This window comes from Watersipora subatra, chromosome 6 (assembly GCF_963576615.1).
Source record: "Watersipora subatra chromosome 6, tzWatSuba1.1, whole genome shotgun sequence".
NCBI lineage: Eukaryota > Metazoa > Bryozoa > Gymnolaemata > Cheilostomatida > Watersiporidae > Watersipora > Watersipora subatra.
The window spans coordinates 37,621,755-37,639,869 of NC_088713.1; positions in this window are offsets into that span (position 1 = coordinate 37,621,755).

The window sequence follows — 18,115 nt, forward strand, 5'->3', positions numbered from 1 at the left end:
TACATTACTGCTTTTATGGTTACTTTAACACGATTCCTAGACTAGCTATCACTATAAAAAGGGTATTCATAAAAACATTAGTCCGAGACATTTTCACTAGTAAATTTTCTATATTAAATGATATAGCTAGTCTTTAAAAACTTGCTTTTAGTGTTGATACACAATTACAATTACTTAAATCAATTAGACTCGTATATCAAACAGTCGTTTTTGTGTTTAAATATCCTGTTTATTAAACTATGAGTTGCCTCTACAATGAGGCCTCTTCCTGCCTGCTTGGTGTCTAATATTCGGGTTCTTTTCCCACCAACCGAGGATGAAGAAAAGTTTGTGAACTTGCAAACAAGATTTGCGGCATAAGCCAAAACACAAGCTTGCGGTATGCACACAACCTTTGTAACAACATCCGCTGTAAAGGACCTCACTCTCGGCTGTGGGAATTAGATCGGACTGGCATCGCTTGAAGCCTTCCAGCTTCATGGCGTTAGAACTGGGAGTCTCCGTTGACTGCAAAGTAAAGAAAGTTACGACCAGCAATCACTTTAACATTATTTGAATAAATTATTGGTTGCTCGAGGCAAACGCTGTGGCTTGGTATCGCGATGCTCAGGAGCGACAGAAAACGGAGGTTCTGCGTAAGGCATCCACAAGAAAAGGGTGATGCAGCTGCCAGAAGGGGGTTGATGACGTGAGCTCTGTTTACCCTGGCAGTTGTTTCCCATGTATATGATTGGTGACAGAAGGCACATGTAACCCTGAACTCTACCCATTCGCCTTCTCGCACCATCGTGAATGAGCAGGGAAGGGCGCAGGCGTGACAGTGAAATAGTCGCTGGACTGCTGTCACACTTACTATTATTTTCTCCTCTTTGAAGGAGGATTCGGGTCTGAAATCACAGCACAATAGTTGACTTGCAATAATATGTGTACAACATCGTTTCCTGTTATTATATGTTATATGCTTGATCAGAAAAAGAATAAATATAAAGCCATGCAATCATGACACCGATTTTACAAAACCTTATCAGAATCCATGATATTGTAAACATAAAAAATTGAGTAATTATTCTATGGATATTCATGATATTTCGTCAAGTTTGGTTAAGTTCAGCTTAATCTTACATGTAATTTGAGAGCGTTTGACGCTGGCCAACATAGCGCTCAAACTCTTCTCAGTCTTTAGTGGTTGGCACAAACTCTTCATCATCTATTACTAATAATAATCATCTAATAATATTAACATGCTAATAAAATGTTACATGCCAATAACTATTTTATATTACATATCTTTTAGTGAGTTGGGTTAAGAAACTTGGCAAAATTAATCGTGAAACTTATAACAATATTTTATCAATTATAGAATAATATATTACGTTTTACAGATAGATATGCAGTATGAATTAGTTTTGTTATTATAATAAGAATAATACACGTAATTAAAAAGACAAAATACCAATAATACCTTTTAAAATTAAATGAAATTAATAATGTAATATTAAAGTATGCAAACCGGTTAGAAAACATGTCATCTTTGAAATGGCTAAAACAAAGGTAAGAGTAAGCAGGCGTATAAATAAAGTTTGTTACATCCAGCTTCACCCAGTTGCTCCACGCCCAGTGAAGGTCTGGTCTTTTTTCTGCTCATGGCCAAGAAAAAAGGTGTTTCTCAGCTTGGCAGCACCACAAACACGATGAGGCGCGCTAGACATTATGACGAATTGAAACTAACAATTTTAATACGAGAAAGCGTGTCTGCTATTTTCGATATATCAAACTTGAACTGAAACTAACATTATCCGATCATGTGACTTACAAATCCCGCCATATGGCGCGAACAATTTCTACAGCATTTTTGACCATCACAGCAGACCAAAAAGCTCATCATGTTTATCATATGATGATATGCAATCGTTCAAGCTAAGATCAGAAAATTAAACATTTTTATGGTAGGTTTAAAGATATCAGTGCTCAAAGTTGCAGCAGTATGATGCCGATAAAATAGACCCGTAAGAACAATAGACATGATTTTTATTGCAAGCGTGAAGCACATTTGTGACAAAATTTTGACAAATAAGGTTGCGAGAAAGTGTAAACGGAAACCATCTTGCACAACTACGTCACATTTTAGCCATTTTGAAAAACGAATCCGAACTACGGCAGTCTTGTGTGGCTGTGATTTTATGTTTGTTTTTCAGCTTTTAAGAGCTCGTAATCACATTTCCACATATTTCGCACCCACACCACAACAGAGTGAGACAATGATTCTTTTGATACCAAATAACTGTAATGTGAATTTTGTTGCGAGTCAACCTTTAATATTAGATAGAAACTCATCTCCAGTCTATGAAAGGATGGTCCAGAGAATTATAGGAGTAATCCATGAGAATACAACCAGAAGTGGTGCAGATATGAGACATTACTATACCTGCCAACATGTACATTTATATAAAAAATGGATACAGGAAATCACTGCACCTTGTTATCAATGAGCAATATAAAAGAATAATTCACAAACCAACATTGTTAAAACTACAAATACATGTATGTAAGGAATCCAACAACAAACACAATCAGCTATGCAAGTGAGTTTGACCCTATAAAACCAGCAGTGCACATTCATGGCTTTGTGACTACTGAGCTTTTATGAAAATAGCAGAGGCCTTCCCAAAACAACAACTACAAGGTCTGCAGGTAAAATGCTATGTGTAACATCATAGAAAGAAGTGGCTTCAGAATTTCATTGTAAACATTTATCTTATCAAACTTTTTTTTAAATTTACATTCACCAGCAGAATACTACCAGACAAGCTAAATTAAACAAAGTTAAAATATTAAATTAATGTTCTACCAGTTTAGAAGGATCCGGCTAGCTATTTATTATTCTACTAACATCATGCTTATCACAAAGGGAAGTCTTGTGAGCTGAGTTAAGGCATTGTAGTAACATGGATAAAATTCGCTGACTTTAAATTCTTTGCAGCTGTTTCTAATGATAAACACCATGTGGGTATACTTGGAGTGCTTAATATTTACTCCAGATGCTTTGAGATGACTGGCTAGAAGAGTCGAAGTAAATATTTAAAACTTACATAGAGAAGATCAAAAAGTACTTTGAGTTTTAACCCTTTGACCCTATCGCTGGTATTCCAGCATTGCGTACAGCGTGTCATTGACCCCAATGGCCGTAATACCCTCATTCACTTGACTCTACTTACATATTCTGTTCCTAAGTAACAGTGTAAACCAATCAAATTAATTCTTGCGCAAGGCTTCAGATCAGCAGTAAATATTTTTATGAGCTTTTTAAAGTGGACAAATTTTTATAGTTTTAGCCCAAATAATGGTGAAATACTGTTTTTTATGTTTGATGAAATTTGCTGTGTTACGTATGACTTTCTTACTTGTGTTTCACCAAATATCATTATATTATGAACACGTTTAGATACAATTAATACAAGTTTAAATACCTCAGATCATTGGACAAATTGCCCAGGATTACTGACACATTGACAAGCACAACCAGGGTTCAAAAGGTTAAGCTTCTACAAATCCATTTTAGCATCTATGAACTCTACCATTCATCATCTTGAACCTGAAGTGTGTTGGATAGGCAATGGTCATAACAACTGTATGTAACTCATACCTAATACTACTATTACTGCTCAGGGCTAGACATGAGGAAGTGGTGTGCGCATGGCTTTTGTGTAATATAAACAACTATAAAAGTGTGATTTATGGTTAACAAAGCCAGTATATAAAAAGTTCATATTTGTATTATTCTATCATAAAACGTCTTAATATAGCTAATAAGGAATTCATCCTAAGTATGACAGCCCATAGCTTTGATGTAATTCAAAGAAACTTTGTTATATAAACCAATTCTGATCACATTTTTAAATATTATACTTTTAAAATTATGAACAAATCAATTTGAGCACTTTTACTGCTATTATAGTAAACAGGCCAACAAAACACCTGAAGAAATGACTGTATTTCCCTCGCTCTTCAAGTGAAAGTCTCTAAAAAGTGATAGTATTGTGTTTGGAATTTCTAACAATGTCATTTTCAATCTTATAATTGCATTGCGCTGCGTTTCCAGTGTGCAGATTATGCATAATGGAAATTGTGCGTACGTTAGGCTACCATGTGATAAGTGTTGAATGGAAATTGCATTTAACAGACGTACACAGGTATAACTGTTTAAAAACTATGAGGAATACAACAATGTTTTAAATGGAATAGCTTGCGTTGCATTTTCTCGCACATTCTTTTCGGTTGCCGTTTCCATTTTTTGTGACGACACATTTGGCAAAAGTTTGTGAGTAACAAAATTTGCCTGACTCGCTGGTTGTTGCCGTTTCAATCTTGCGAATAATACAACCTCGCAGATTAACAGAGTAAAGGGAATGTAGTGATATAAATGGACATCCACAAGTCTTCTATTTAAAATGTATGATGTGATCAACAGAAGGTTCTGTTACCAGCTGAGACGTTGTGTCTGACGTGAAGTCTTCTCAAGCCAGCAAACGCTCCAACAACAGTATATATTCCAATTGGCTGCTGGCAAACTAGGTCATTGGCATGCAGCCAAGGGATTAGCCTAGCTTTGATGGAGAGTTGTTTCCTGTTTGAGTAGCCTGTAAAATGGCATGATGAATAGCTTTCAAATATTAAAGCTCAGCATGATTGTTTAAATTAAAAATGGAAATTTACAAGTTTGAAAAACATAGCAATAAATATATCATAACAGAAACCAATAAAAAGTTTGAGATAAATAAATGATCCACTACTTTCTACTGACCCTTTGCTGTGATCAACGTCTTCAATCCCCCAGGCCAACTGCGAGCAACTAAACGCGCAGTTCAGTTGGTATGACTGGTGAACTTCTAGCTACCAATTTTATATATTGTTCTTTATTGTTGTACTATTACCACATATCTTGTATTTCACAATTTTATAAACTACCGGCAGAAAGCCTGGAGTTGTCTAGGATTTCTTAACGTTCTAAACACATAGCTTTCTTGTAGATTTACATTGCAAATCGGTGTACAGCGAACCCTTGTTATACGACCTTAATTCGTCCCAGTGCTGGTATCGTAAAGCGGAATTCTATGGAAGGATATAGAAAGCAAAAGTGATTATCTAATGCAAACACCCCTCGTAAAAATCATCCAAGTTTCATATACATACTCTCCGTATTAAAAAGTAGTAACAAAATAATATGTTAACTTTATCAACTATAGTTACTCACGGTAAGTTTAGTGTATTTAGTGGTTATGAACTGCAATGAATTGTAATGTTACAATGTAAAACATACAGTAGGGAGTTCTAACCATCGAGGCAAACGTCTAACATAAATGTTGAATTTAAGTCTAATGCATTTTGCTTTAAAGTGAAGATGCTAGACGCGGTTATCGAAGATGGGAATATCTAAAATGTGCTAAAGCTTGTGAGGCTAGCGCTGGCCTCATACTCAAAAATGAATTCAAAATGCGAGGAAACCGATTGCATCCATAGAAAAGTTCAAGTATATATTACTGTCAATATTATGCTTGATAAGTCTATGTTACAAATGTCAATAGTAGTCTAATATAATATTGTCAATATTAGTATCATTTTGTAAAGTGTTCTCTACTGATAATTTTCTGATTGGTTCATTAATACCAAACTAACGAATTTTGAGTTATAACCAAAATATTGAGCTCAAAACGTAACCACTATTTATTTGAAATGAGTTCACTCACAGGAAGGGAAACTCTCAAAACAAACTTACATGGCAAAGGTCAAGCGTATTGGAGATAATCACTGTTCCCATGACACCCATGATTGGGATTTGAAGTTGTGCCTACGTTGTGCTATCTTCATGTTTTTCAATGTCTGTCATTAAAAAAGGAGTTTAATGGACATTTGCATGATGTGGATTAATACCTTTGTTAAAAAGTAGGAAAGCACAAGATTGTGTGCTAATTATTGACCTATGGGTCAATAATTAGCACAATCTTGTCAGACTGAGCAACATTCTGAACATTAGCATATTCAGAACTACTCTAATCAAAATATAACAATTGAAGTGTGAGAGTGTTTAGAATGTAATGTTATAGTCTGCACGGCATTGTCTTGCGCATCATTTGCAAGTGCCATTTCCATCATTCTCAAAAACAACATTCAATAAAAATTTGTATACACGCAAATCGCTTGACTTGCAATGTTTGCCAGTTTCACCTTGCATATTGAGGCAAACATTGGCATTATAAAATCGTAATAATTTAACTCACATTAACGTAGGAGTTTGGCAACAGAAAACAACTGATGTTTAGTCATTGTATACAAACATCCAATGCATTAAATACTAAGTCAATGCACACAGGTACATGCAATACTGTTGCCAAGACTAAGTGAGCTAGCATCAAGTATGCTATAATATACTATACTTCAACATAGGAGCTTAAGGCGTGCCAAGACTGAGCTCGTGTGTCAATTTACTTGTTTCTCAAAGCATCATTTCTTATAAAAAATAACTAATTACAAATTGATGTGTTACTACACTATGAAAAACCCCGAACTAAATGAGATATTATGGTAAAACAACGTTTTTCAATTGTTATAATTCAGTATGAAATAAAATGTAACATTACTATGTGCTGTGTATATACGCTAACGCAAGACCTTTCCTTTGATACAGACATAGTGGCCAGGGGAAGTCTGATAGCGACCTGGCAGCAATGCGTTTGGTACAATAAAATTCGGTGATGCTTCGAAAGAGAAACTTTGATATTAACCTGAATTAATTTAGTTCACTGAACACACTTTAAGCTAAATTTTAATATTGTACTAAACTTATATCAACTTCTTTGGCTTAATTTTCCATTGTTCTCAGATTTTGCGCCAGAACCGATAGATATAAAGGTAAGGCATCTGCCTAACCAGTAGGCTGCCAGCTGGTTAATATTAGCCTGTTCATTACTCAGTAGTGGCGAGTCATAAAAACCAACACCTGGACAAGGCATAACATCTCTCAAGGTCACACATACTTAAACCACATATAATGAGTGTTCATGCAGAGTCAGCTCCTATCCCAAAGATTACTCTAACCTCAAAAAAAAAACTATTATTTTAACATAGTGTAACCATCGATTTACCAGTGATTAGAACACAAAGAGACCAGACTATCATTATAATACCGTCATACGTATATCAATAGTTTTCAAGAACAGCATCGTCTTTTTTAAAAGGTTGGTTAAAAGTTATAGTGAACCCAAAACAAAAAACACCAAACTGGAAACAGACAGTAAAAAGTCAAGACGGCAACATTAAAGTAAGTTTAGTATAATTGGTATTCAATTATTTTGTATAAGAAATAGTGTCTCAACACACGAGTAAATTGACATACGAGCACAGTACCAGAACACGTTACACTTGTATGTCGAGGTATGACTGTAGAGAGTTATACCACAGACGATAATATTCTACTCAGCTATGAACTGCTCAGCTAGCCTGAAAGGATAGTCATTCTAGTTTATTTATAGAACATTGGGACACAGCCAGGACAGGGTAAAAACTAAGATCATTACACAGAATGGGCAGAATGCTTGCTTATGGAATCCTACAGCAGTATTATAGAAACCACTTCAATGGAACTGCAGTGGATCCTCACTAAACACCGTGAGTGGATCCTCACAGCAGATCCTCACCTCAATTTAATTCATTCTAGTGTTGGCATCGTAAAGAGAAAGTATGTATAGAAAGGTATAAAAACCATACTAAACATCTAATGCAAACACACCCTGGTGAAAATTATCAAAATTTTATACACAAACATTAATAGTTAGTAACAAAGTAGTATACATATATATATATATATATCTATATATATATATATATATATATATATATATATATATATATGTATATGTATATTACTTTGTTACTAACTATATATATATATATATATATATGTATATTACTTTGTTACTAACTATTAATGTTTGTGTATAAAATTTTGATAATTTTCACCAGGGTGTGTTTGCATTAGATGTTTAGCATGGTTTTTATACCTTTCTATACATACTTTCTATACATACACACCTACATAGGACTATGCACAACCGACTTCAAATCCAGATTTAGAAACCACACAGCCTCTTTCACACACAGTGACAAGCAAAACAGCACAGAACTTAGTAAACACATCTGGCAACTTAAGAATGACAATGCAAGCTACAGGATTAAATGGAAAATTATGCAGAAAGCTAGACCTTATTCAAACCAAACAAAGAAATGCCATCTGTGCCTTAGTGAAAAGTATTACATCATTTGCAGGCCAGAAACAGCCACCTTAAACAAAAGAAATGAAATAAACAATACATGCAGACACTCCAAGAAATACTTACTCAGGCAATACGATCCAGGCAGAGGCGGAGCTACAGACACCACCAATAACATCAGGAGAGGCAATTCCACCCGCCATTCAACACAAGTCACCTGAAGAGTGCACCAGCACGAAACAGAACTGTCGTGACCCCAGAATAAAACATCAATCTGGAATAAAGATAAGTAAAATTAACCTATTCCACACTCTAGTTAGTTATAACTCTCCACACTTTTTAGAGCGTAGGGTGCTGTTAGCAGTAGGCCTGACAACTTATATATATATATATATATATATATATATATTTATATATATATATATATATATATAAGTTGTCAGGCCTACTGCTAACAGCACCCTACGCTCTAAAAAGTGCGGAGTGTTATAACTAACTAGAGTGTGGAATAGGTTAATTTTACTTATCTTTATTCCAGATTGATGTTTTATTCTGGGGTCACGACAGTTCTGTTTATATATATATATATATATATATATATATATATATATATATATATATATATAATAGATAAGTTGTATATATATAATAGATATATATATATATATATATATCTATATATATCTATATATCTATATATATATCTATATATATATATATATATATATAGTAACTAGTACCTATAACTACTTTAGTGTATTTAGTAGTTATGATCTGCAATAAAATGTAATGTTACAATGTAATACATACAGTACATATCGTAATAAGTTCTGACTATCGAGGTAGACGTATAACATAGGTGTTGAATTTAGCCTAAAAAGTTTAACTTCCTACATATATAATTGATGCTAAATTTTGGTATGTATTTTAGTTATTTTACTAGATTTCAACTTTGTCATCGCTAAATTTTTATCACCTACATGTATCTGCTTCCTGTCTCGCTTTCAGAACAAATTTTAGGCAAACTCAACGAAACCTTTTTCAACCTGATTTGACAAGAAATCCCCAGCGAAGATGTGTTCGAAAGCGGCCTCGCGAAAATTTGTTTAAATTAATTTGGTTGGAATAGCGAATTTAGAGCAGTAGCAAGAGTTAAAATACATGCTGTGATCAACAGAAGGTTCTGTTACCAGCTGAGACATTGAGTGTGACATAACATCTTCTCAAGCTAGCTACTGCTACTACAACATTATCTATTCCTATTGCCTACTAATTACTTGGCATGTTCCCAAGAGACTCAGTTGTCTTCTGTAGGCGCTGCTTACTGTTTGATATTTTTATAGATTAGAGTATAAAATGCTATAAGTAATATCGAACAGTCAATAGTGATAAAGTAGTAACTCTTTTGCCACCAAATTAGTTTCTTTACCGGAACGTAATTACATATTCAGCAAAACTCACTAATGCCGTATCGTGCAGTTCTTGGCCATTCTGAAACGCTTTGCCAAGCCGAACTACGCTGTTGTGGTTGGGAAAGAGTTAACTCCGGTTTAATACTGTGTGTCATACTGTCAAGGGAGAAATTTGTTATTTAATTTTAAAAAATGTTTAAAATTGAATTAATAATGAGTATATGAATAGATTGTTTTTTTTTGTTATAATAATTGTTGCAATGATTATTTGATACTTAAATAGTAATATAAAATGTATCATTTTAGTGAGTTTCCTTTGAGTGAAAAACCACAATGGGTCTATGGTTCTATGTGTAAATGTTAGCCTCTGGACCTTAAGTTCAATTTCTCTCAAGACAAATTTTGACCGCAGACAAAGTGGCACTTCTGCCCCACAAAAAGAAGACTGTTGCTATAAAGCAAAATTGAGCCAACAAGTCAATCAATGGAGATGGGTACTACTATAATTTTCCTTGAAATCAGTTTGACGGTATCACACTGTTGTCAATAATGAGCTCAAGTATCAATGCTCACAACAAGTAGTGTTAGGATTGTGAGATCTGCCATAGTCCGCAGATAATTATCTTATAATCGAAAATATTACACCAGTGGTTTGTTTCCACGGATCTGTGACCTCTATTTTCGTTGAAGGTCAAAATAACAATTATTCTGTCAAGACTCACTAACTCAAGAAAAAATAACAATATGCTGTGTAACCTATCTTTTATGGCCCTTTTCTAGGTTAAATGAGTATGTATGTGTTAGGCGTGTAGCAGTAGCTCTTTCTGTAAACAGGGGCGACTGAGTTACAATGTAGCTCTCTTTTCTCAGGGCTTTATGGTTTCCTGGATTGCCACCTCTTTTTGGGTGAATCGTGATTGTTGAGTCTATCCTCGGCGAGCTGGTTGCTGCTGGCTCCTTGGCTATCTTAGGCTTATGTTAATCCTCCTATCTTGGCTGTTCTTTGCGGCTCCCCTTTGCCGTCTGGCTTGCTGCCAGCTTCTCCTCTGCCGCGTGGCTCACTGCCAGCTTCTCCTTTGCCGTCTGGCTTGCTGCCTGCTCCTCCTGCTCTTCCCTTGATTTTGCCCCTCTTTTATACTTGACCGTGAGCCATTGTCGATTGTCATTGGTTGGTTGTGTTTTACTTGCAATCTTTGCTTAAGCTATTGTGTGATTTATCTTTTAGATTCCTTGCGTTGAGCTAAATTTCCTTACTGTGGTTGGGATTCTATGACGATAAGCGAACAAGAAGTGAAAAATATTCTAAGTCCTGCAACAAATTGTACAAAACTGGCCGTAACTCAAAAACTAACAGTGGCAGCATTATAAAATGTACAGTAATCATTATCTTAAGATGCTACTAGTTAGCTAACTTATTTAAAACAAGAAACATTTTATCATTTTATGCCATTCTTTTCACAGCCATTTCAACAATATTATTGCATGAAATACAATATCTTAGTTAATGAAAAATTATGCTATATTTTTCTACTGCCATACAATACATCATTTTCTAGACCAAAACGATTTTATAAGCTACATATAAATATACTAAATAAAGTGTTGTAAATATTTGTCTTGTTTGCTGATCTGGTGTATGCTGACTGCTGCTTCGTTCCAACCAGTCATAAATCTAGCTGGCTCCTGTAATATTGGTAATATACCGCTCCTTGTGCTTGACTCTCTGTAGAGTTGTTGACTTCACTGAATAGCTATCAGTAATTGTTGTTGCTAGTTTGTCTCTTTCATATTAGGTGGTGCTGGTCAATAATAATCAGGATTTAGTAGCAATTTTGTGCTGTATTTTATTCATAAGCTTTTCATTACAATGATCAGACAGCTCCCAATCAAACTGATGTCCACATATTCACATTGCATCAGCTGTGATGGTTGGACAACTCCCATGCTTGATATTTCTAGCAGCATAGCAATTGTCCTAGATTTTTATGTTTGCTTGTTGATGTATAGCAGTGCTTAGTGCAATGTTTTGCCGCAGTTGTTATGTACCATGATCGTAAAATTTATTATTCCTTTGGACTTATTGGTCACCTATCGTTTCAAACCCTGACAATACCAAAGCTAACTCTAAACATCTCAAACAACTTTATTTATTATATTGAATGAAAAAATGTGAATTTTAAAAGTTGCTTTTTTTTCCGCAATTGCAAAATTTGACTTGTATTGAAAATATAATTGTTCCAGAACATTCTAGAATATTAGTCTGCTTACGAATGAGCAATACAAATAATTTAAATTTTGCTTTAAAAGTACCTTTCGACTTGTAAGATTCGTGTACACATTGGTATAAAGTTATACCTCAACACATGAGTGTTCCACAGATGAGAAAGTTGAGATACAAGCTTACAAAACGATTTACAACTCAGCTAGGATGCGGGAGGCCACTTATGACAATAGCATCGATCAGCCTATTTCATTGGGTCTGTTTGAAAGTTTCGAAGCATGACAAGTTCCAAGTCTGAGGAAAACTACAACAACTGAAACAAAAAAACAAAATTAAATCTATGTTTAGGGTAGCTTATGATTAAAACTTATTTTATGTGTGGATATAGAAAGCAAAAGTTATTGCAAGTAAATCGTTGAATCTTACCTTTGCCCCCAGCTGTTACTCTTGGGTTGATAATTATTTACGATAGTAGTTACGCGGTCGATCGCAAACCACAGGACTGGCTATTGTCTTGAAATCAGCAAGAAAGCCTCAGCCAATCGCAGCTTACAACAGCTGGTCGTGCTCTCCTCAGCGTATAGGAGGTGGAGATAATTCATCCCTGGTATGTAATCAAACGCATTGAATAGATTTGAAGGTCGAATTACCAGGTCAGGTATATTTGCAGCGGCTCAGATCCTGGTCGGTTTCTGGGTCGTTTTGTAAGCGTGGAGCATAATCCGGAAATACAAAAACTTTAAAGTTAGTCGGACTATGCCACAGTTAGTCGTTTTCAGCCACTACAAACATTTAGTTGTTGAGAAATCGAGTAGTCATTTTTTGTTTAACATAATATCACGTAAGCATCTTTTTTAAGCAAAATTTGCTTAAAAAAGATGCTTACCTCCTATCAAAAGATCCTAAAAGATTCTCCTATCAAAAATTTAATTTTTGATTACAAATACAAGTTATTTTATCAAATTAACATAAAGTATTTACATAGCGGTTTAACGTAGTTTTTTCTTATTAAAAATAAATGGTAACATGCTCACGAAAGGGAAAAATCGTCTCAAAAATACACCATTAATTATTCTGTATTCGTTTATATTTAAAAACATAGTTGTTTTTTTATATAAATACACTTTTGTAAAGCGGTATAACATGAAATATTGAAAAGTTACGATTATGTTCTGAACAATTAAAATGCACATTGAAACGATTTTCCACTTTGTTACCACTCTGAGAGCCTAAATGATTCTATTTAATTTCACTGTAAATAATAATATTAGGATCTCGTTAGGCATTGATTGTAAAAATGAAGGCAATAGAAGACAACAGTTTCTTATCTTTACTGTATTTGCTGCAAGCACACTTTAACAATTAACTTTGTATTACTCCTAAGTCTCGACTCTAGCACCTTTTGAAACAGCGACAGTATGTAGCTACCTAAGGAATAACGATTTAACTGTGTATCTCAAATTTTATTTGAACTTGTTTCTACAATGGTGCGTTGAAAGTAGCACTGCCTAGGCTGTATCTCATCTGTTTGGTTCACAAGAAATGTAGGATACGGAGACAAGATAAAGCAAATTTTTGTAGTCTGCTCCAATGCAGGGCAGTTATAATTTTGGATTCAACAGCCTGCCTTTGAGCAGTAGTCCTCAGTAGTCAGAGTCGGTCACTGCTTGCAATTTGTCTTGAAGAAATTAATTGAAATGCACTACATATTCATATTGCTTCAACCCTAAAAGAAGACCTCAGTGGGTCATCATGTATTCATAACTGACTTCTTGTATTCGTCATTTCATCTTCTACATAGGCCTACCTACAGGCCTCTCGTGCCGGTGGTCGGCCATCGTATCAGTAGGTTATCGAAGCCTCAATTGCTGAATGACATGATTGCTGATGACAGTCAACTTCTATGAACAGCCAGAGGGCCTACCAAATGTATTTTTTAATTGCAGTACATTTAAGCATTATGCCGCTCCTTCTTGCCTCATCGCTAGACAAGGCTGAGCAAGCCATCAAAGCCCATGAAATCGAATATGGCAATAAGTTTTACACATACCATAAGGACTGCATATTCAACAAACATGAAAGACTTTTTGAAGGTAATCTCGCACTTTTTCTCTTCTGCCTAATTTGTGATCTTGTGTTGAAAATGAACATATTAAACGTCGGATATTTTAGTGTAACCTTGATTGTGAAGTGTAACCTTGATTGTAAAATGTAGGCCTATGCTTGATTGTTGTGCAATAGAAGTACATGTCAATAGTACCTTAGATGTTTTTATGCTGCAGTTTTATGAAGCCCTTTTTGGTTTGTTTTTGTACTATGTGATCTATGACGTCACAGGCCCTACTTGAAGCAGAGTTGACACAATTTTCATCAGTTCGCTAGCAACTCACACTGGATACACACCATCTACCTAAAGGATTACTCTCTATAGACACTCAACTCTTAAGCTTAATTTAACGAAGTGGATATTCGTGTATATACAGACATGCAGTGGATTACAATCAAGCTTATAGTGCAGCCTTGATTAAAATATATATATATATATTGGCTTCAATGTACAAGCATTGGCATGCAATTGAAAAGACATTAAAAACATTGTATATATTAATAACTACAATCAAGAAAGCAATAAATGTATCAAGCATCATATACACGCAGCAGTTAGTTCTCAATTGATTGTTAGCAATCAAGTGAGGCTAAAATCTACAACGCCTTCAGCCGATGAATCTAAAAAATCTGTACCATGTTTCTTAACTTAAAAATTTTATCTGCTCTAATTTAGCAAGGTGAAGATATTTGGAGAGGTAAGAACGTCATTCATGACAGTCAAGGCTGTTTATGTATGTAAGGCAAAGAAAAAGAGTATGGTTGCATGTACGGCCCTGAAAGAGAGCAAACCCAGAGGGAAAAGTACAAATAACAGTGGAGGGTAAGTTACCGGTACACCAAGAATTGTTTACACTGCCTATTATAAGGGATATTTTTTGACAGCAAAACTCGGTCATTGTATGTGCAATATATTTAGACAGGGCTACCCTTCCATGTGTTTGCAAATGCACAGATAGTATAGTATGGATTTTACATAGATATGATAAATAATATTTATTACTTTTATGAATTTTAAATTGTCTTATTTCTGAAATGGCTATCTTGTAACAAAAGCAAGTGTGCACCTTTATATTCTTGTAAGCCCAAAATCTGAGAATGTAGTAAAACTAAGTCTACACTTCTGTCACAGTGAGGGTTGCGACATGTCTAAGCTATAATCGATACTTTGCTTTTGGTCTCACAGTACATCAAAGCTCAAAAATATTTTATCTTATTTTTATTCATCTACACTCTCATAGAAATTTAGTAGAAATGCAAAGAAACAAGGACTTGACTGGAATGCTCAGATACCATATCCTTGACCCAATAGCCAGTGAAGTTTACGACAATCTGTCTAATTTTTCTTGAGAATTTCTCATCCCAAGGCCTCACACACACACCAGATAGTATCATATCGCAGTTCACCCCTTTGGTTAAACTTGGACGTAATATTTTATTTCACATTTAATATTTCACACTCAAAATTTGCAAAAACAATCATTAAAAGCAAAATAAAATGACTGCTTATTTTGGACCTCTGGCAACAAAGCCTTTGTTTGGACTCTTTAGCCAATATGAATTTAGTTAGATTGTGCCCACAAATATAAATATGCTATGCATGTGCATAAATTCATATATGTTGTCACATGGTGTCGATATACATAATTTATGTATTGTTTACATTTTTAGTCACAGATTCCAACAAAGAGACCACATCATCAAGACAATACATCTGATAGTAACCCGGAGGTACTAACTCACATAACCAGCAATAAAGTTTTAGGCAAATCGTGCAATATTAATTATGGTTAAATGTGGAATTTCGTTGGTAGGCGGATCTCCAAGCCATTTATTATAATAGTCCTAGATTAGTAGCTAGAAAAACGTGAAGTTATAGTAGGATAACGCAGAAGAACCCCTTGTGTAGGCAAGATTAGGTTTCAGAAACAAATTATTTGCTGCCAACTGTGATCTTTGTTAAGTTGCCTGTTCACACCCAGCCAAACGTTCAATGCCTCGAGCATTCTGATTTATAGCTCAAAATAAGGAGGAAATGCAGTGCTTGCTCAGGATGGGTAGGAGTAAGAGCAGAGGCTATGCAAGCTTCCATAGATGTGGGGAGCATCTACGAAACCCCACAAACGACAGCATTATAGATGTTACTCAGACGCCTGATGTTACTTTCATACCTAACAGTCCGGTGAGTGGTAATATTCAGTAACTCAATTTTAAAATTAGAACCCTGTTGCATGATGCTTTTGTGTCAGTTTAGTGTAAGTGCTCAGTGTCTGAATTGCAGAGAGTTGTGCAGCGATGCTCCCACATCTTTGATTTCAGATTTGTAAAGCATATCAAATTGCTGGCATGTGTTTTGCTCCAAATCAAATCACTTAGAAGGGTGACTGCTCAGCTTTCAAATAAAATGAAATTAAAACCATAATCCACTATACAATTGATGGTTTTGATTTAATTTACAAGCTGGGTAATCCATTTTATGGTGCTTTGATGCCAATCTCATGATTGGTGATTTAATGTGATTTGCAAATCTCTAATCAGGATTTGGGAGCATCTCTGGAGTTGTTATCAACTCTTTGAGAAATTGATAACAAGGTGCCACAACACCATCCGATTCGTAGATTGAGTACTTAAACTAATGTCAATGTTGTCTTCTACAAGTCAACTCTATGGGCTAAGTCTGTTGAGCAATGTAGGATCGGAAAAGATATATGAAGCCAAGAACTAATTGCGGAATAAATCTACTGTAAAAACAGTAATAAAATCAGGAACTAGCAAAAGCAGATTTGCCTGGTTTTTTGAGATCGCCAAATTAACTCCCAGCTAAACACAATGTCCAATGTAACTTTTCAATCTACATGTGCTTCATTAAATTAACAAATAATATTCCTGTCTAAGTCAAAAATCGTCGCAAATAATGCCATTTGAATACTGCATTCACAGTACTTTACAAGTTCAAGGAGATGTAAATACACATGCTATGATTGTTTTTATTTTTGATCAAGGATCTCCAAGAGTAATTTGCAGAGAGTAAGAAATGACAGAGCATAAATGCTTCCTGAGGCTTTCTAATACATGCAATATCTAGATAGGCATAGAACAAGTTTGTTCCCTATAGCTGTGGGTAAACTGGCAATGAAGGGATGGCACGCCAGAGGGCATCTGGCGTGCCCTCCACCTCATTGTCAAATCATCTGCAGCCATAGAGAACAAACTTGTTCTAGATAGGAATACTTTTATATGCGAAAATTCGAAATGTTTCAGTTTGTACTGTGCTCAATTTTGAGTAAATACATTGATCCAATTAAAACATACCTGCATACATAAAACATTCAGGATTTTCAACCCTCATTTTTTTTAATTAACCCAGACTTATATTCACTTATTTTCACATGACTACATGTAGTATATGTAGCCCTTTTCTACTGTGTTATCCTGTTCTCATTTGTGCTTGTTAAATGTATTTTATGGCTTTGGTGCTGATGTGGTAGTAATTAAGTTATGTGCAACATTTTTTTTATATCAAATAAAGTAAAATTAGTAAACTTTACAATTTATCGTGATAGATTCGTCCGCTAACTGAAACAACCTACTTCCCATCATTGTTCCAGTGGTCCATCACCAGACATTTTGTCATTGCGCATCAACTTTTCAAACAATGTTTTTTGTACAGCGTCAGCAATGCCAATAGACATACATCATGCTAAAGGTTTTGTGTGTGCTGCCCTCTGATATTCCAAAATTGGCTACATGGTGCTTGTGGAGGTAACGAGAAAGCTGCTAACAATGATGCACAACAATTGCCACACGCATTATTTATATTGGAGCAAGAAAATACATCATCATGCTAACAGTAAGAAAATATTTGTTGCCCAACAAATCAGGAAAAAAATTTTGGTCACACAATGCTGTACATAAATAATAAATATATAAGCAAATTGACAAATGAATACCTACAGAGTGCGGTCATGTTCAAAATCTAAATAAAGTTAGTTGTTGGAGAAGTCAGTGTTTGCAGTAAAGATAAGATGGACTAATGTCTTCTGTTGCCTTTTCACAATCTTTGTCTTATTATATGCTAACATAAATAGTTACACTAAAATGAAATAGAATCT